At 38.5% G+C, this 20,574-nt stretch overlaps 2 non-coding genes across 2 annotated transcripts; one reads left to right on the plus strand and one right to left on the minus strand.

The window, feature by feature from the left end:
- Positions 1-6,913: 6,913 nt before the first annotated feature.
- On the minus strand, positions 6,914-7,017 carry LOC130027855 (U6 spliceosomal RNA). The gene has a single exon (XR_008793076.1). It is a non-coding gene; the product is annotated as a U6 spliceosomal RNA (small nuclear RNA).
- A 12,970-nt stretch (positions 7,018-19,987) lies between these two features.
- LOC130027901 (U1 spliceosomal RNA) lies at positions 19,988-20,151 on the plus strand. The gene has a single exon (XR_008793110.1). It is a non-coding gene; the product is annotated as a U1 spliceosomal RNA (small nuclear RNA).
- Positions 20,152-20,574: the final 423 nt, after the last annotated feature.

Genomic DNA, 20,574 nt, shown 5'->3' on the forward strand with positions numbered 1-20,574 from the left:
TGAGTGGAGAGGAGAGCGCTGACTGCAAGTAAATCAAATATGCCAGTCCAGGGAGTTTGTTTTTGTGTTTTGCTTTCTTGAATGCCACAGGGAGCCTCTTAATCGGAAGAATGAGCTGATCGGCAGTTTATTTTGAAAGTGCTGAAATCAGATTGGTGTGAACAAGATGGGAGCGCTGTGGAGACTTATTTGAAAATGAGATGACAAATGTGTCCTTAATAAGGCTGTGCGGAACATGGAAGAGAAGTTAATTAGAGGGAGACAGATGAGTTAGAAAGAACTAGGGGCTGTTATATATGAAGGATGGGGAAGAAGAGAGACGAGGCCCCAGTTACTCTGACTTTTGTGGGGGGTGGGAACAGAACTTTCACTGAGATCAGAAGCACAGGGGAGGAGCAACCGTGACTGAGCTGTGAGTCAGTTGACAGGACAGGACTGTGGGGCAGTCAACCCAAGAGGTTAAGTCCTTCTTCTCTGGGATGCCCATTGCCCAACTGTCCCATGTTCTGTCAGCAATTTCCTGTCATCCCATCTTTGTTTGACACTCCCTGGACAGAAAGTTCTGCCCTGGGTACAACGCTCCCTTTTGTGGCCAGCCTGTCCCTGAGCGAAGAGCAGGGGCTTCAACCATTCTCCTCCCCTCATTAGAGCAGCACTAACTCAGAATTCATCCCAGGGCCTGAGCTCTGTCATTCTTTCTAGAAAGAACAAAAATGCAGATAGAACAAAAGGAGCAGGATGAAGAGATACAGATGAAGTGTACAGTGGGATACGTTGCCTACTTTGTATGAAGCAAACCTGGGTTTGAGCCAGTCATCACAGATGGTCTGTTAAGTCTTGCCAGGACTTATCCCTGACTACTGAGCCAGGAGTAAGCCCCAAGCACTGCAGAGTGTTCCCTTCCCCCAAAAAAAGAGAAAGAGGGGAACACTCTTTCTTCTATTTTAATAGTATCTTTTCCTCTATTTTAATAGTATCTCCTCTCAACAAACCATTGCTTCACAGAAATGTTTACTTTCTAGAGTAAATTAACAAATTGGTTTAAGAGCTCAACTTACTAATAGAAGCACATATACACTTAAAGATACCTGCTGCAGTATATCCCTAAAGCTGAACATAAAATAAACCAAAATGTTATTCTTAGTTTTCAAAAAAGAAAAAGAAGAAGAAAATTGTGCCTTTTTTAGGTCTTGAAATATAGAAGAATTTAAAAAAACATACAGAGGACTCCCCAAGAGGAGTGTGGAAATGACACTGATTAAACTACTACATGCCAAAACTTTCATGGATCTTTTTCAGAGTCCATATTTGATAGGACTGTAGCACTGTCCTCCGTTGTTCATTGATTTGCTCGAGCAGGCACCAGTAACATCTCACAACAAATTGTGAGATTATTGTTACTGTTTTTGGCATATAGAATATGATGTAGGGAGCTCCTTGCCAGGCTTTTCCATGAGGGTGAAGTTTGCCGGGCTCTCCGAGAGGGGTGGAGTAATCGAACCTGGGTTATTTGCTTGGAAAGCAAACGCCCTACGTGCTGTGCTATAGCTCCAGCCCACATATTTGATAATTTCCAAAGTAATATTTTGATAGCTTTCCCAGGAAAAAAAAGTAATGGAGCATCATAGTTAACATATTTAACCTTAGACATTATACTTTGGTAAATTAAAGATAACTCCATACCAGTTTATGGGACCTAGGACCAATTAGTGTCAATTCAGAATATTAATAGGTTTGAGGGGCAAAATTTAGATGAAAAAGCTTAGTCAGGGATCTGGGAGATGACTCAGAAACTGTATGCATTATATGCTGAAGCCCCATGTTAGATTCAGTATGGCTGCCCAAGTACTGCCAGGAGCAATCCCCAAGCATGGAATACTTCCCCAAGAACCATCCATTTTGCCTATAAAAACAATAAAAATAAGTAAAACCAATAATTTTAAGGCAAAATTCAATAATACTTTAAGAAAATGGGTTTCTTCAAAATAAACAATGGGAAAGATATAATGTAGGAAATGGTCAGGAAACAAGACTACAGCTATTGACTACATGCTTCCTGAAATTTTAAGAACTTATTAGCCAAGTCATTTATAATTCTAATGTTAAATTCTAGAGTGACAGTAAGTCTCATAACGTTATAATCTCAAAAAGAATTTTCCTACCGTGGGAAAAGATCACAATGAGAATATTTCATATTTAATTATAGGTAAGAAACTGTTGAAACAACAGATTACTTCAAGTTCTTCTTTCTTCATAACTTTCAACAAATATGGCATTCGTTTTAAACAACTAGTGTAAACAATATACGGTTTATTAACATAGATGTATACTAGAACACTTAAATTATGAACTATATTACAGGTATCACATTAAATAATTTCTGAAACATTATTCATGACAATATAACATAGAAAATATTCTGATAAAAAGAGACTAAAATAATTTTCCCACATTATATTCTTGGTAAATATATGAAAAAGGTTATGAAATCCTCAGAAATCTAATTTCAACTCTATCCCAACTCTCTTTAAGCTGCAGTACCACAGTTATTTAGTAATATGATGAGACTATGTAGACAAGGCAAACATTATACATTTTCCTGCAATTCAACTGAATTCCTTGTAGGATACACCTCCTGACTTTAAAGTATTAGGCTTGATATATGTATTCTGCTATATTGAGTGAGGACATGCACACACACACAAGCACATAAATCCATACATGTATAAGAATTATTAGATATGTGCTACCCATTGAAACTATTCAATATGAATCAATTCCCAAGTGAACAATCTCCCATATGTCCAAATTTCCTTTTGAAGTGTCTTAAGTTTGAACAGAGAAGAGAGCTCATAAGTACAAGCTGAGGTAGAGATAAAAGCAAAAATAAGGATGAAAATGTAATAGACATTTCCATCTTCAAATAAGCATCCTCTCTAAATAATTTCAAAGTGTATAGACACATTATAAATCTCATAAGACAAGAATAACAAACCCTTATTATCATTAATCACATTGTGAAAATGAGAAGCTGTAAATATGCATAAGGTTGTACATTCCAATATTATACAATGCATGATCTTCCAGAGAAAGAAAGTAAAATGAAACATTTAGCAAAGAATAAAGAAGTAAGTGTAAGATATGAGTATTAACAATAGCAAAAAGTATACCCATCTATTATTATCTATTTAATAATAGAATTTTATTGTAAATCTTTGTGAATATTTAGCAGACAATCATGAATTTAAATTTAAAACCCTGTTTTAAATGCCAACCGAATGGAAACAACCTACCAAGATTAAAAGATAGAATTAATTGCTACTCAAAATCAGTGTTAATTTGGCTACAGATACGTAGTAATATTAAAGACAATCTCCAAAAAAAGATGGTTACTTGAAGAAATAATTAACAATATTGCATTTGAAAAAAAATGTGCACAAAATTTCAGTTCCTAAAAGTAAATGTCATGATAAATCTGTTTCTATTGACATTTGAAATTAAATAATCACCATAGAAGAGCTGAATGGCGAAAGCACCCATCTGTTGCTCGGCTTTCAGAGTTTAAACAAAGATGTGTGAAATAGCATCACCAGCTCCACAGATAATATAATGACCTTATTATTTCATTTTAAACTTTAAAAATGAGCTGAAGCACCTCCTAAATTCTGTAAACGTAAGATATCAATGATCTGGTCATATCCAATCCCACAGAAAAGAATAAATGGCAGCCAGAAATCCCAGGAATAATCATCAAAGATGAAAGGAATCAAGAAAGTCTGTTGAACACATCTTCCTGCTTTTTAACATACAAAACAATTATTTCCTTTCCCATTCTAAAAATCCTGGAGTGATAGCACAGCAGGTAGAGCAATAGCACAGAGGGCTGGAGCACAGTGGGTAGGGCATTTTCCTTGCATGCCGCTGACCTGGGTTCAATTCCTCCAACCCTCTCAGAGAGCCCCGCAAGCTACCAAGAGTATCCTATCTGCACGCCAGAGCATATTTTTGTGCCAAAAACAGTAACAATAAGTCTCACAATGGAGACGTTACTGATGCCCACTCGAGCAAATCAGTGAACAAGGGAAGGACAGTGCTACAGTGCTTCTAAAAATCCAGAGTGTGCTACTTTAACATTAATTTAGACTTTAAGTTAGGAACCCGTTGTATAACATTTATTGACCTTCTAGTATAAACCATGTCTAATACACAGTCCTAAGGAAGCAGAAATGAAAACATAATGACTTCTACCGTATAGGAGTTGGCTGTCCCATAGGGAAATAATAAACAGATGGGAGAAACAATGTAAAATTAGTTAGAAACATGTTTTAATAATTATAATTAATAATATTGTTAAGTGGAGCTGGAGCGACAGAACAGCAGTAGGGTGTTTGCCTTGCACACAGCCAACCTGGCCAACCCGAGTTTGATTCCTCTGCCCGTCTCGGAGAGCCCAGCAAGCTACTGACAGTATCTTGCCCTCACGGCAAAGCCTGGCAAGCTACCCATGACGTATTTGATATGCCAAACACAGTAACATCAAGTTTCACAAAGGAGACATTACTGAGCCCGCTTGAGCAAATCGATGAATAACGGGAGGATAGTGCTACAGTGCTAATATTGGTAAGTAATATAAACTGTGATTATAAATAAAGGATTTACTACATTCTTATATTCTAAGCCCTATTATAAGTGATTTACAAGTGTTATCTCATAGAATCCCCTATAAAATATTTGGGGGGGTCACACCTGGCGATGCACAGGGGTTACTCCTGGCTCTGCACTCAGGAATTACCCCTGGCGGTGCTCAGGGGATAATATGGGATGCTGGGAACCTAACCACTATATGGGATGCTAGGAACCGAACCCAGGCCGGCTGCGTGCAAGGCAAATGTTCTACCTGCTCTGCTATTGTTCCAGCCCTGCTATAAACTATTTTCGTCAAGAAAATACCCACTTTACCAATGAGTACTTAGAGGCTGGGGGTGGGAGGAGAGTTCAGACTATGCAGAAAATGAAAAAACATCAATCGCATTGTATCTTACCAGGCAGAGATACTTACAATAATTCTCAAGTTTCTAGAGCAGGATTCTTAACTACAGTGTAACTCAGAAAAGATTTTCTGACAAGATAAAACAGAAAATAGGATCAGAGAGTAAGAATGTGGAGTAATGAAGTCATCCCAGAAAAACCTCGCGCTTCATTGTGCTATACATGAACGGTCAAGTAGTTGGTGCATTGAGTGAACCTGGAGGCATCAGTAGGTGGATCAAGCATACTTTAGATGCTTAATCTCTACATGTAGGTTACTAAAGTAAAAGTAAAGTAAAGGCCCTCCCATTGATCATCGATTTGCTCGAGCGGGCCCAGTAACGTCTCCATTGGAGACTTTGTTGTTACTGTGTTTGGCATATTGAATACATCACGGGGAGCTTGCCAGGCTCTGCCGTGCGGGCGAGATACTCTCGGTAGGTTACTAAGCATCTTAACTATTTCTAAAAGGGGAGTAAATAATATATTTGCGTTGAAATAAATATATACACATACATATGTATACACACACACACACACTCAGGCTAGAGTGACAGTACAGTGGGAAGAGTATTTGCCTTGTATGCAGCCGACTTGGGGTTTGTTCCCCGGCACTTCATATGGTCCCCTAAGGCCTTGGAGTGATACCTGAAGAGAGAGCCAGAAGCAAGCCCTAAGCACTGCTGGACGTGGCCTAAAAACAAAATAAATAAGTAAAAGATATATTTTTAGTACTGTATGTTAGAATATGGAGAACAATGAAAAATTGGTAAGATTGCTGAATTTGGCAATGATAGTAAACAGCATCTGAAAGTATTTGAAAGATATGTTTCTAGTTTAACACATAAAATATTCTAACAATATATTAAATCATTACACTTTTTTACTCTAATAACTCAATCCTTAATTAATAAAACTTATTAATCTAAATATCATGTATTTCTCTTCATCCCCATTATATATACATGTGAATATACACATATATATAGACACACAATGTCAATGTAACATAAATTCAACAGTAAGAGTAAGTGATTCATTTTTTTCTTTCTTTTTTTTTTTTGGCTTTTTGAGTCACACGCAGTGATGCATAGGGGTTACTCCTGGCTTTGCACTCAGGAATTACTCCTGGCGGTGCTCAAGGGATCATAGGGGACCATATGGGATGCTGGGAATCAAACCCAGTTGGGCCGTGTGCAAGGCAAACGCCCTACACACTGTTCTATCACCCCAGCCCCAACAGTGATTCAAATAAGAAAAATGCTTTTGTTCCTCAGCATATTTCAAGACCAAAGAGAAGAAGAAATTCTACATGCCCAATGCTCCAATCTTTTCTATCAATGCTAGACCCTATCTCTTATACAAGAACCAAAGCTAACAAATTTCTCTGCACAGTGATACTGGCTGAATTACTAATAACATGAAAGAAAGTTAGAAAATTAAAGTACTATATAGATACCAATGACTACATAAAATTCTGCACATTAAACATTTATGTTTACCATCTCCATTTGATCATTCAAGTTGTATTTTAAAAGATTAGAGGAAAAAATGAAAAAAATCATGTCTTTAATCAGGATTTGAGCACCATAATAGAGACCTCAAAATTAAAAACACAAAATGCTGTAGCAAGTCTCTTTAATGTAGAAATTCTAAACCTGCTTAGGCATTAATAGTGTCTCAAGACTCTATTAAAGTTAAACTAAAACTTGAAAAGGAAAGCACACATTTCTATGGTTTTTATTTTTCATTTATGACAGCTAAGTTCCCATTAGCAAAATAGAAATGCATTACTCACAAGTACCTTCTTTCAAAATAGTTTTGCTTTAAAAACCATCAGCGTTACCTAGAGTAAGTAAGTCATTTTTCCCTGTTTGTTATGTTTTTAAATTTGGAAAACTTCACAAGTATGCACATCATTCTGCACAGGGACCATGCAAATCATCTTTGTATTGTTCCAATTTTAGTGTAAATGCTGACAAAATGAATACTAAGCATCGTCTTTATTCTGTTCTTTGTTTATATGACAAAATAAGAATTATTTGGAAGTTACTGATTTTTATAAATAAAATTCATTTAAATTTAAGCAGATCTTTTATTCAAAAATCATTTTCTATAAAAAGTTACTACTACAATTATTTAATTATAGATTAAATTATTTTCTGATTGCAATATCCTGGGGGTTTTTCATTGTAGTTGAGACAATATGGAATAAGTAGATATTCTAATGTCTTTCCTTAATGTTTTCTTACTCAGAGATAGCCACTCTTTAAAATACACCTATTCTTTGGACAAGTCACATGATGATTGATCTAGTTACCATGTTATAGATGTTCTACATGCTAAGACTTGAGAACAATTAAGTTCAAGAGCTATGGTATACTCATTAGAGCGAAGAAAATCCAGTTGAAGGATCAAGTAACCTAATGATAATTTCCTATTAATTATAGCACATTTGAATAATAGAAATCACACCTAACTGAACCATGATGGTTTACAATTGCCATGGTAACTCCTGGAAGTTACCAAGTCTGGCCAGAAAGTGGCTTGCACCTTGACCCAGGAAACCATCCCAGAATCCTACTTCTTCTTTGAGACATCATGAATAATTCACTGCTAATTTTCCTATTCTATCATCTATATAAATAGAAATTTGTGTATAAAGGGCACTTATATGTGCCTTGCCTGCACTCTCACTCTTGAAGTGTGTACTCTCACTTTCATGAACTGTCTCACTTAGCAACCAGCCTCCTCAATCTTCCAGTGTGCCTGTGTTCTAACACTTGCATGTACACTATTCTTTCATAGTTATTATCTATTCTTTGTTTCTCTAATTCATAGTTGAATTCTTTCCCATGCAGGTCAAAATAACCCGTTGCCCAATTTGAGGCCTAATAACTGTGGTCCTGACTGGACACCTCCTGCATCAAATGACCTGAAACCTTAAGAATTTATTTATACTTATTTATGCATCAAATGGCCTTGAATGTTAGGGTCATATGTACCACTGCTGATAAACACCCACCACATAAAATTTGCAGATAAGACCATACATTACATGACATTAGTGTGGACTATGGGAAAACCCACAGAACTCAAAAAGCATTAAATATGACATCAGAGCAAACTTGAATCAAAAACAGAACAAGAAAATCCCCAGTAAATGTAGCAACTTAGTCAGGAGGAAAAATCTGGGTATTTCCAGGAATAGGAAGGCAGGCACGAAAAATATTAAATACTGGAAAAACACACAAAGAAAAAGGGTACACAGAGCAACTGAAAAGCTCAGCAGATAAGAGGCAAGAAAAGAGTTGGAATCACTAGCAAGAGCACTGTTTACTTGGTGACAAATAATTCAGCACTTGGGGAAAAACATTCTGAGGTCTTGCACTTTCTGAGTATACTAGTTTTCACAGGTAACTGTCGATCAAATATAATGTTTTACCCATATCTGCGTCTGAAAAGTAAAAAATACTAATCTCAAAACTAATCTAGTATGACTCTAAATTGAGTAATTTGAAAAAACCATAAAGCCAACAAAATAAAATAAAAAACTCACTAAAAGATCGAATAATATCCTGAAAATTACTCAAAGTTTGCAAAACTTTGAGTTTTGCAAACTATCATGGAACTTTTGTATTTTCTACTTAAAAATCTAATAAATTGTGGCAAGGGAAAAATTCATGTTTACCTTTTCTTCACTAAATTTCATAAACTGTTTTAGATGTTTAACACATGTAATCTCACTAAATTGTTTTTACACTGTAGCTATGAGGAGACTAAGTCTCTCACCCCCTAAAAACTAGAAAATATTTTGCAATAATTTTAGTGCCAGCAGATCCTGAAGTCATAATTTATAGTAAACAATTTTATTTAGTGATAGACAACTTAAACCTATTATCCTTTTTTATTAATTTTTTTATTAGTGAAACACCATGAGGTACAGTTGTAGATTTACAATTTTTTGTGCTTGGGTTTGATTATACAATGATCAGATACCCATCCCTCCACCAGTGCCCATTTTCTACCACCATGGATAATATCTCCCCCACCCCCATCCCCCCAACCCCCCCAGCCTCTGTGGCAGGGCAATCCCCTGTGTTCTCTCTCTCCTTTTGGGTATTGTGGTCTGCAAAAGAGGCATTGAGTGGCAAACATGTTCAGTCCATAGTCTACTTTCGACATGCATCTCCCCTCCTGGGAGGATCCTCCAAACACCCTTTATTTGGTGTTCCCTTCTCTATCTGAGCTGCCCTTTCCTCTAGAATGCCCGACTGGCCACTAAGCTATGGAGTAATCCTCCTGGTGCTGATCTCAGCTATTCTTGGGTATTAATCTCATATTTTGTTACTTTATATCCCCCAGATGAATGCAATCTTTCTATGTCTATCCCTCTCTTTCTGACTCATTTCGCTTAGCATGATACTTTCCATGTTGTACCACTTGTATGTAAATTTCATGACTTCATCTTTTCTAACAGCTACATAGTACTCCATTGTGTAGATGTACCAAAGTTTCTTTAACCAGTCATCTGTTCTTGGGCATTCAGGTTTCATCCAGTTTCTGGCTATTGTAAAGAGTGCTGCAATGAACAAACAAGTGCAGATGTCACTTCGACTATTATCCTTTTTATTGGCAATTTTCTCTTGATGTACTTAAATGTAACATTCAAGACATAGTTTAGCCAAGATGATACAAAACTTAGTAAAAAGATTGTCAATGACCAGTTACTTCAACATAACTTAATTCATTATGTATATATTCCCACTCAGCTCCTGGGAGAGAACAAGACAGAGTCTCCTACCCTATGCCTGACTGTCTCCACCAGGGCCCAACAGCTGAAGACCACCGAGGCCCAGCCAAGGCCTTGCTGAGAGCACTCTCCACACACTTGGATGAGCCTCACGCATAAAAGAACTGACAGAGGAACCCAGGTGTGTGGGACCCGGGGCTGAGATCTCCAAGCCTGTACAGTTTGGGACTGGACCTGCCAGTAACTAGACAGTTACACCCACCAACTGCCGTGTAACTCCAACAACGGCCAGGATCCAGAGATCATCACACTCAGCTCCTGGAAGCGCGCGGCTGCGAATGCTTATCATCTTATCATCTTATCATCTCATTCCTAATTCGGTCAAACTGGCAGGCTACCAAATGTAACATGCCCACACGGCAGAGTCTGGCAAACTCCCCGTGGTATACCCAATATGCCAAATACCAGTAACAATGATGGGTCTCATTCTCCTAATCCTGAAAAAGCCTTGAATATGGCACTTTAAAAAAAAAAAATCTCAGGGCTAGGACGAAGAAGACGTTACTGGCACCTGCTCAAGGCAATCGACGAACAACAGGGTGGTCGTGATCGTGATATATTCCTAACTACATTTGACTGTCAAGAAATGGTAGTCTAAACCATGGAAAAAGGCATAGGGCGTTTGTTAAAAATCTACAGTTTGCAAGGTTTTTTAACACAAAAGATACATAAATGTAGCTAAACTTCACCCCTCAGTGAACAGATTCAGATCATATCTGTTGTTGGTGAAGTTCAGAAGGCATCTATAAGTTCATTGAGTTGGTTATACAGATTCTTCCCCCACTACATATGTTTGTCATAATAAAAATAGCTCCTTAAGTTTCCTAAACACCTCAGAGAATGTACTTCACTAGAAATGTTAAAAAAAAGTAAAAAAAAAAAAAAGTAAAAAAAAAAAATCCAGGATTCATTGATCGTATTTCTCAACTGTCAAAATCATTAGATAGATAAACAGATAGATATAGAGATATGTGTTGGTTATTTTATTACTCTGCAGTCTTATTTATTCAATTGTAAAATATGTACAAGGGTACCTCACAATTATGATGAGGAATAATTTCTTACATTTTTACCAGATGTTGCTTTTATCTTTAATCAAATTCTTCATAAACTTTTCCAAATGTAAGAGGGTAGGAAAAGTTATGAAGGCCACATAATTAGAAATTCCCCTGATATAGGCCACATAAAATATAAAAGTAACTCTAGGTCCATTAAATAGCTCATCTCCACTTCCCAAGTTTCTGGTATTGATATAAGAGGATTGTGTTATTCCTGTTGTCTATATGTAAAGTTTCTTCCGTCAAAGTACAGAGGGAAATCTCAAAACATTCCCTTAGAATTAATACTCAGGAGAGCCCTTTCTTAGGTAGCTAAAAAGCCTTGTTTTACTCCATTGAAATTGGGAGAAAATTCAAGGTTCACCGATTGCAGTGACTTTAGTTTCAAAGGATATGTCAATGTTAATCTGAGGTGGTGCTCTCTCTTGTCTTTTTTTTAACTAGGAAAAAAATTCCCTGATGGATCTCTTTTAGTATGAATAAAATTTCTTTATTCATACTGTCACTACTGATGTAGCACAATAGCCAAATGCAGGATTTGAAATGAGACAGTTTACTAAATAAAAAAAAAATCCAAAAAATGTTGTGAGTAATGAAAAAAAAGCAACATGTTAAGTTTTGGGGATTATATAGAAAGGAAGTAGTGGGAAAGCAAAACTAGACTCAACAATACAGTGGCAAAGAGGGGCACCCAATAGGATGAAGCAAATGAAAAAAAGCATTGTGTTTATCATGGCAGACAGAAGATTTCTAAAAAGAGTGATAAGTGTTTTGACTTTTATTCCTTCCCCCCCCCCCCGTTCCCCTTTGCAAACTCTTTACTGGAGATGGTGTATAGAAAAGTGAAGAAAGAGGACCGAGATGAAGTCAGCCATGGAGAGAGACAGGTGTCAGAGCACCAGCTTAGAGGAGAGAACAACGAACAAAAATGGAAGGTTTAGGGGGTGTGGGGGGCGACTAAAACCTCACGAGAAGGGGGGCGTTCCGGTCCATCCTTCACGCCCTACCGAGGTCAACAGTCGCCCCCCACGAGCGGCTCCCCAGCACGGCCACAGTCCCAGAAGCACAAGGACTTAATGCAGAACCCGGCAGCTTGGAGCAGAAAAGTGAAAGGACTATGCGTTAATCCAGGCCATCAAGTCTGCCGGAGGGGAAAGGGTGTTGCCCCATTCGCCCTCTCTTCTCTGGAAAGAAGGATGGCGGCCTCATGGGAGCCTTGTGGACAGCAGGTATGAGCCGGGGGTGTGGGGGCAACTAAAACCTCATGGGAAGGGGGGCGTTCCAGTCCGTCCTTCACGCCCTACCGAGGTCACCAGTCGCCCCCCACGAGCGGCTCCCCAGCACGGCCACAGCCCCAGAAGCACAAGGGCTTAATGCAGAACCCAGCAGCTTGGAGCAGAAAAGTGAAAGGACTATGCGTTAATCCAGGCAATCATTTCTGCCCAGAGGGGAAAGGGTGTTGCTCCCTTCCGCCCTCCTCCCTCTGGAAAGAAAGATGGTGGCCACATGGGAGCCTTGTGGACAGCAGGTATGAGCCGGGGGTGTGGGAGCAACTAAAACCTCATGGGAAGGGGGGCGTTCCAGTCCGTCCTTCACGCCCTACCAAGGTCACCAGTCACCCCCCACGAGCGGCTCTCCAGCACGGCCACGGCCCCAGAAGCACAAGGACTTAATGCAGAACCCAGCAGCTTGGAGCAGAAAAGTGAACGGACTATGCGTTGATCCAGCCCATCAAGTCTGCCGGAGGGGAAAGGGTGTTGCCCCATTCGCCCTCTCCTCTCTGGAAAGAAAGATGGCGGCCACGTGGGAGCCTTGTGGACAGCAGGTATGAGCCGGGAGTGTGGGGGCGACTAAAACCTCATGGGAAGGGGGGCGTTTCGCTCCGCCCTTCACGCCCTACCGAGGCCACCGGTTGCCCCCCGCGAGCGGCTCTCCAGCACGGCCACGACTCCAGAACACAGAAACCAATTTCTTAACTATCTGACTTTCAGTAGAAATACTTCCAGGGTCAATAGGTAAAATAGCAGAAATCCAAAACCAACATTTAATTCTTGAACCCAGCTGTAGAAAGCAAATCACTTCACAATGCTTTTTCAGCATGTCTGATTTGGGGGGGGGGGGGGTAAACTCTAAATAATAGTGGTGAATCTTTTATTGAAACAATGAATCTAATCAAAGCAGATAGAGTGTTAACTAGAATTCATCTGCCTCACAGGGACGGGGAGGGGTGGGGGTGGGGTTTTATTGGGGTTCTTCATGGTAAAAAATAAGTATTGGTAAAGGGAAATGTGTTTGATATTTGCATGACTGAGACATAAACCTGAAAGCTTTGTAACCTTTCCCACAGTGATTCAATAAAGAAAGAAAGAAAGAAAGAAAGAAAGAAAGAAAGAAAGAAAGAAAGAAAGTTCCTTTGAAAAAAAAATGGAAGGTTTACCTTTCCACGATCCAGAAATCATCAAAGATATTGGGAATAATGTCAGTAAGTCTAGTTCCCAAGTAAGCTGGGATGTCAATATATGTGTTTGGATTTGAGAAAGAAGTGGAATTCTCCAGAAGTACCTGGAGGTCATTTGGTGCTGGGGAACAAGTCCAGGGCCCTGTGCATGCCAGGCATGAATTCCAGCCCTTTGAGTTTCTCTCCCACCTCTGTGGTTTTCAATTTTTAAATAATAGTGGCCACAGACACCAGAGGACAGGGATAAATCAAAAAATTCAGTGTAGTGTCATCTAGCTTATAGTTAGTTTCTCTAGTGTAAATATTCATGTAAATGTAAGAAAATATTTTTATAAAATAATTACAGTAGCATATATCAGTATGGACTATCATAAAAATCAGTTTTTTAATTGAAAAAATCACTTTGAATATGCATTGTAATTTCCTTATTATACACCAAAAAAATGTTATGTCACAATGTAAATGTTAACTATACTAATAATTCCTAGTATAAATATAATTATAAAGTATTTGTCTAATAATAAAAGTTTGGAATTCATGGTAATAAAAAATTAATAAAATAGAGTTTATATTTGTAAGAAAATATTAGAGTGACAAATTAATAATAAAATATACACACAGAGCAAATTTCAATTCTTTATTTCGCAAATTTTAATTCTTAAAAATAATTTCAAAAATTATGATTATCTTTAATCATTACATATAATACAGATTAATAGATATCAATACATATTCATAGAGGGAAATATATATATAAATATATATATGCCTTTCAGAGAGCCCTGCAAGCTACCAAGAGTATCCCGTCTGCAGGGGAGAGCCTGGCTGGCTACCCATGGTGTATTCAATATGCCAAAATCAGTAACAATAATGGGTCTCATTCCCCTGACCCTGAAAGAGCCTCCAATAAGGTAATTTTGAGTAAGGAGAGGCTGATAAAAACCCAGGGCTGGAACAAATGGAGATGTTACTGGCATCCACTGGAGTAAACCAATGATGACAGTGATGACAGTGACAGTAATGATTATCTTTATATGTGCAAATAACCCGTTAGCAGGGAAGAATGAAAGTGTCCTGATTGTAAAGGTAAAGGTAAAGGTTAAGGTAAAGGCCCTCCCATTGATCGTCGATTTGCTCGAGCGGGCCCAGTAACGTCTCCATTGGAGACTTTGTTGTTACTGTGTTTGGCATATCGAATACTCTCAGTAGCTTGCCGGGCTCTCCGAGAGGGGCGGAGGAATCGAACTCGGATCGGCCATGTTGGCCGCTTGTAAGGCGAACACCCTACCACTGTGCTATAGTGTAGTACTGTCCTCCCATTGTTCATCAATATGCTCAAGCAGGCACCAGTAACATCTCACAACAAATTGTGAGACTTGTTACTGTTTTTTGCATATCGAATACGTCAGGCGGAGCTTGCCAGGCTTTGCCATGTGGGCAAGATACTCTTGGTAGCTTGCCAGACTCTCCAAGAGTGGTGGAGGAATCGAGCCTGGGTCAGCTGAGTGCAAGGCAAACGCCCTACCCGCTGTGCTATCATTCCAGCCTATTGAAACTGTAATCCCAAAAAAATCTATGTTGACCCAGATTTTCAAAATATAGAGTCTTTGCCCATGTTCAGAACAGATCCAGCTGGAGAGGTACTACAGTGGTTAAAGTGTTTGTTTCCCTTTCACTTGGCCAAACAAGGTGTATGATCCCTAAGCACAAAGTATTCCTGAGCCATGCCAGGTGTGGCACAGAAAACAGTATTTTAAGAAAATAGAGGATGAGAGATTATACTATATCATGGTGCACACCAAGCCATCAGAGACTCCCAGTAGAAACAATCCTGTCAATACCTTATTTGGAACTTCAGAGCTGTAAGAGAAGCAATTTCTGTTTCCTTATACCATCTAGCGTGTGGTGCTTTGTTACTGATATTCTAAGAAATGATAAACTTATTAATTACAGAATTTTACATCTAATAATAAATAAGAATATTTTGAAGGATACATTTTAATTGTGTTGTGTGTGAATTTGAAATGAATTTCCCCTATTTATATAGATTTTGCAATTTAGTGTTTTCAGATCAGTGTTCTACCAATTGCCCATATTAGTGAGAATCTTTTAACATTTTCAGTTCTTAGACATTCTTTATTCTAGGGAAATGTTCTCTTAGTAACTGTTGTTTCCCAACTTGCAAATGAACTACTAGGTACCAGACATCTAGAAATCAAGTAAGCAGGTGACTATCAGCTACTTATCTACCTAAGACTATTTGATTTCTGCCTTAGACATCCCAAAGTCACCCTTTAACACACTTAAGTTTAGTATTCAAATGAGTCTCTCAGAAGGACAGTATTTGCACCTTGTGTTCAATTGGCCATTCATTATATCTAACAAGATGGCATGGAAGAGAGCTACTCCCTAATGGGGTAGCTTTAATAGAATCTCCTAATTTCCCTATAAAATATGTTACTAAGAGCACATTTATATTCAACAACTCTCTAGGAAAGCAAAGGGGAAAGGATGGTTCATTAACTTATTTTTTTATGGTTTACCTGAGCCATGAGGGAATATGGGAAAATTACATAATCACCAAAACTGAAAGTAAGAAAAAAAGAGGGGGCAGGGGACTTCCAGTAAATACGTTTTACCTTCTTAAGATCTTGACACAAACATAAAATAATCATACTCATGCAACACGTGGAAGCATTTTTTAAAAAATAAACTACATCCTGTTCATAGCATAGTAGCAAGTATTGGGTAGAAAGCTCTGATTAGGATATTCTACTAGAAGTATTGGAGAACACATTGTTTTTCGTGGGGCTGAAGTGATAGCACAGTGGTAGGGCGTTTGCCTTACACGCAGCCAACAAGGCTGACCCAAGTTTGATTCCTCCGCCCCTCTCGGAGAGCCCGGCAAGCTACCAAGAGTATCTCGCCCGCATGGCAAAGCCTGGTAAGCTACCCGTAACGTATTCAATGTGCCAAACACAGTAACAACAAAGTTTCCAATGGAGACGTTACTGGGCCCGCCCAAGCAAATCGATGAACAACGAGAGGACAGTGACAGTGATTGTTTTTCGTGTGTTTACTTCCATATACTATTTATTTATTTAAATTGCTGGAAGAAAATTATTGAACTAGAAAGAAATTTAATGTTTTAGGTTTCCTAACATAGTCATCACCATGTCAACTCACCTATAGGCCCTGCGCTTCACATTCAGAAACTAAATCCCCAAGGAGATGCAAGCCAAGCACCTGACATTTATGGGCACAAGGATTTCCCCAAAGGCACTCAGGGTGCCTTTGAGAGGGTGACTTCAGGCTGAGTCCCCCGCTGCTAAAGCCCTGATAGCCACACCCATACCACACTGCTGCTACCAAGACAAGGGCCTGTGACTTACCTCCCTGGCTTCATTAGGGAGCAATAGCACAGCAGGTAGGGCATTTGCCTTGCACGCAGCCAACCCGAGTTCGATTCCCAGCATCCCATATGGTTCCCCAAGCACTGCCAGGAGTAATTCCTGAGTGCATGAGCCTTGAGTAACCCCTGTGCAACGCCAGGTGTGACTCAAAAAAAGAAACTCTGCAGATTTACCCAGGTTCTATAGATCCTAAAGTTTTGGACACCTCCAAATTCCACAGTACTAAAATTACAGTAGAAGTACAACTAATTAGATAGTAACACAGAAGCCAATTTAACTCAACAAACAAAAATAACACACAAGGCTGAACCAGAGATGAACAGTTTAGTCTCAGGCAAACATTAAACAACCCTGTAGTGAGATAAATTTGTTTCCACAAATTTTCTTTTTTTGAAGTATTTTTGACAAATCCTTTAGACCTTTGGTTATAAAAAGCAATACAAAGGAAATCATTGTATGCCTGCTAAGGGGGTAGGGTTGGAAGGTGGTTGAAACAATGGGACATGGTCGAGGGAAGGTCACCCAAGCACTGGGATTGGTGTTGAAGTGTCAAAACCTCAGAACAGCTGTTACCATGAACAACTTTATAAACTATGGTGTTTAAATAAACTAAAGTAAATAATTTTATTAATTAATTTGGTAATTTATTCAATAGAATCCTCTGAATAGCTATTAATGACATAAAATAAAAATATCTTGATATGGGTGGGAGGGCTACTGGAATGGGCACTGGTGGAGGGATGGGTAGTCAATCATTGTATAACTGAAACCCAAATACGAAAGTTTGTAAGTCTACAACTGTACCTCATGGTGTTTCATTAATAAGAAAAAAAAATCTTGATATGTTTTACTTCTTTTTTTCTTTTAGCTAATTTTATTTCAATATACTCATGGAAAAAAGGCATTTGAAAGGACTGCATTATAAAAATTCTTTTTTTCCCCATAGTTGATGCAGGGTGAAGTGGTAAATGTATTGCACATTGCATTAATCCTGAATAATAGTTATATAAAATCTGAAGCAATATTACATCAAAATTATAAATACTTATATGATGTACCTAACATGGGAATGACCCAACACAGTTATGAAATTCTCATGCTGAGCATTTTTGCCGAAAATTGTGCTCAAATATATTTATACTTTTATTTTAAGAACAGCTTTGCAACCTCTTTGTATATCCTTTAGGAAATGGCAGAAATTCACCCTTTCTCAAGATTTCACAGAAGTTAAGCTTCCCTGCAGAAGTCGACAAACTTACTAATTCAACTAATTTAGTTATTCTAACTATTTTAACTTAGTTTGTCTTCTTTACACCATTTTAAGGAGTTGGCAATTGAGTAGAAGAAAGAAACTCTGAAATAAAAATAGAGAGTAGGGAGGGTGGGAGATTGAATTTAATAAGATTAAACAAAAATTCCTGATCCTCTTAAATATTCATAACCAGCTATTTTTACTAAGAAAAGGAGATTCATAACAATCAACTCCTATTTTATTATAAAACAATTTTTCTTTTTTTATTTCTCTCTTGGCATATATTTACAATAGTGTTCATATTAATAATTCAGGAAAGCAATGTCTCAACATCACCCCAAGTGGCAGCCTCTGTCCACCACTATCTCTTGGTCCCTTCCCATTGCCCCACCATTACCATCCTGCAAAGTCAGTTCTATAGGCAGATTCCCAGAGTCCTTGAAACAATTTTTAATGATTAGATATATGAATAATGTATCTACAAAATAAAATTTTTATAAATATCACTGTCATTCTGTTGTTCATCGATTTTCTCAAGCAGGCACCTGTAATGTCTCCATTCGTCCTGGTCCTGAGCAAGTGCCATATTGGAGGTTCTGTCAGGGTCAGGGGAATTAGACTCGTCATTGTTACTGGGTTTTGGCATATTGAATATGCCATGGGGAACTTGCCAGACTCTGCCGTGCGGGCAGGATACTCTCAGTAGCGTGCCAGGTTCTCCGAGAGAGCATGAGAAGTAGACAATAGCACAGTAGCAGAGTCCTCCCATTGTTCATCAATTTGCTCGAGAGGGCCCAGTAACGTCTCCATTGTGAGACTTGTTACTGTGTTTGGCATATCGAATACGTCACAGGTAGCTTGCCATGTTTTGCCATGAGGGCGAATTACTCCCAGTAGCTTGCCAGGCTCTCCAAGAGGGGCAAAGGAATCAAACCTGGGTTGGCAGGGCCAGCCACATGCAAGGCAAATGCCCCACTGCTGTGCTATCAAGAGGTCAAAAAACAATAATGGTACAGTTTCTGTCTCTGGATCTTGGCCGTTGATGGGATTACATGGTGCAGGGACAGTTGTTAGGTGTAACTGCCTAGCTACTGGAAGATAGGGGATCTGGGTGGAGGAGGCCCAGTCCCGATCTGAGCAGGCTTGGAGATCTCAGCCCTGGGTCCCACACACTGGGGTTCCTCTGCTGGTTCCTTCACACATGAGGCTTGTCTGAGGATGTGAAGAGTGGTCTTAAGCTTGGCTGTGGCTGGAACCGGAGGTCTTCGGGTGCCGGGGCTTTGCTCGGGGAGGGAAAGGAAACTTAACCCACCCTCCCTCCAAGGGGCCCTGGTGAGGACAGCCAGGCATTGGGGCAGGAGATTCTACTTTTAGAAATATATTGATAGAAATTGTTTATAAAGAGTACATGGCTTTTTGCCTTTCAGTCTTTCCATGATTCTGAAATAAAGGCAAATAATTTAGTAACTAAAATAGAGATAAATTGATCATTAGTCAAAGAGCTATTCTGAATACAAAATTAAAACTAATATAATTTTTAAAATGAAGGTCATTTAGTTCATTTGCTTTTGGCTAATTGATCTAAGCCTCTTTCTGTATAAGTCTGGCTTCTCAAAAGTTCTCTTAGCCAAAATTTTAATAGAAACGGGCTGGAACCAGATTAGCTTCATTTACATAATAACAGTCCTCTCATCTGTTCCCCATTACAGTGTGTTTTGATATCATTCTCACTGGGAATCAGTTTATTTTTTTTCATATTTGTCTTTATGTTTACTTTTATCTTAACACCAGATTTTTCTCTGCTTTTTGAAACTTAAGGAAAGAATCTCAATGTACAGCTGTCTATCCCAAAACACTGATAGTTCTAGAGTCCCCAGCAAACTATATACACTCATTCTATTTTTTTTAAAGTGGATGCGACCCAGCTATTAGGGATATATATCTGTGTTTACGAAATGAAATTTGTTATATCCCTGGCAGGGGAGACACTATAATCATGAAAGTGGTTTTCCCAGGACTAGCCTTATCCATTCCACTCCGGATGTGCTCCCCACTGCGATTTCCCCAAATATGGGAAACTCCACTGCGCAGTTTGTGGTAGAAGGAGAATGCATTTATGCTCTCCCCTGAAGAAAAAATATAAATAAATAAATAAAAATAAAATTAGTTTAGAGCATTTGAAAATTCCTCATATTATTTCGTTGGTTTTCTGATAATTTTATAGCCAATTTAGCTGTTCAACAGAGAACCTGCTAATTTGTCATTGCATGCAGAATAATTTTTACTGTAATTATTTGAATATTTGGTTATATTCACCTTAATCCCTTCATCTTTGACAGTCTGAGAGATAAAATAAACTCTAATAGGAATCCTTTTGGCACTCCTCCATGAAACAGAACCATATAATCCTAAATAAACTCTATCAGTAATAGTATGGGATATGTTTTAGTTTGGGGCTTCTCCAACTAATTTAATAATGATGAGTTGTTTTTCTCTAAGATTCCAGAAATTACATTTTAAAATTTTACTTTACTATCATATTGACAATTCAG

The sequence above is a fragment of the Sorex fumeus genome, unplaced genomic scaffold (genome assembly GCF_029834395.1).
Source record: "Sorex fumeus unplaced genomic scaffold, SorFum_2.1 ptg000037l, whole genome shotgun sequence".
NCBI classification, from domain to species: domain Eukaryota; kingdom Metazoa; phylum Chordata; class Mammalia; order Eulipotyphla; family Soricidae; genus Sorex; species Sorex fumeus.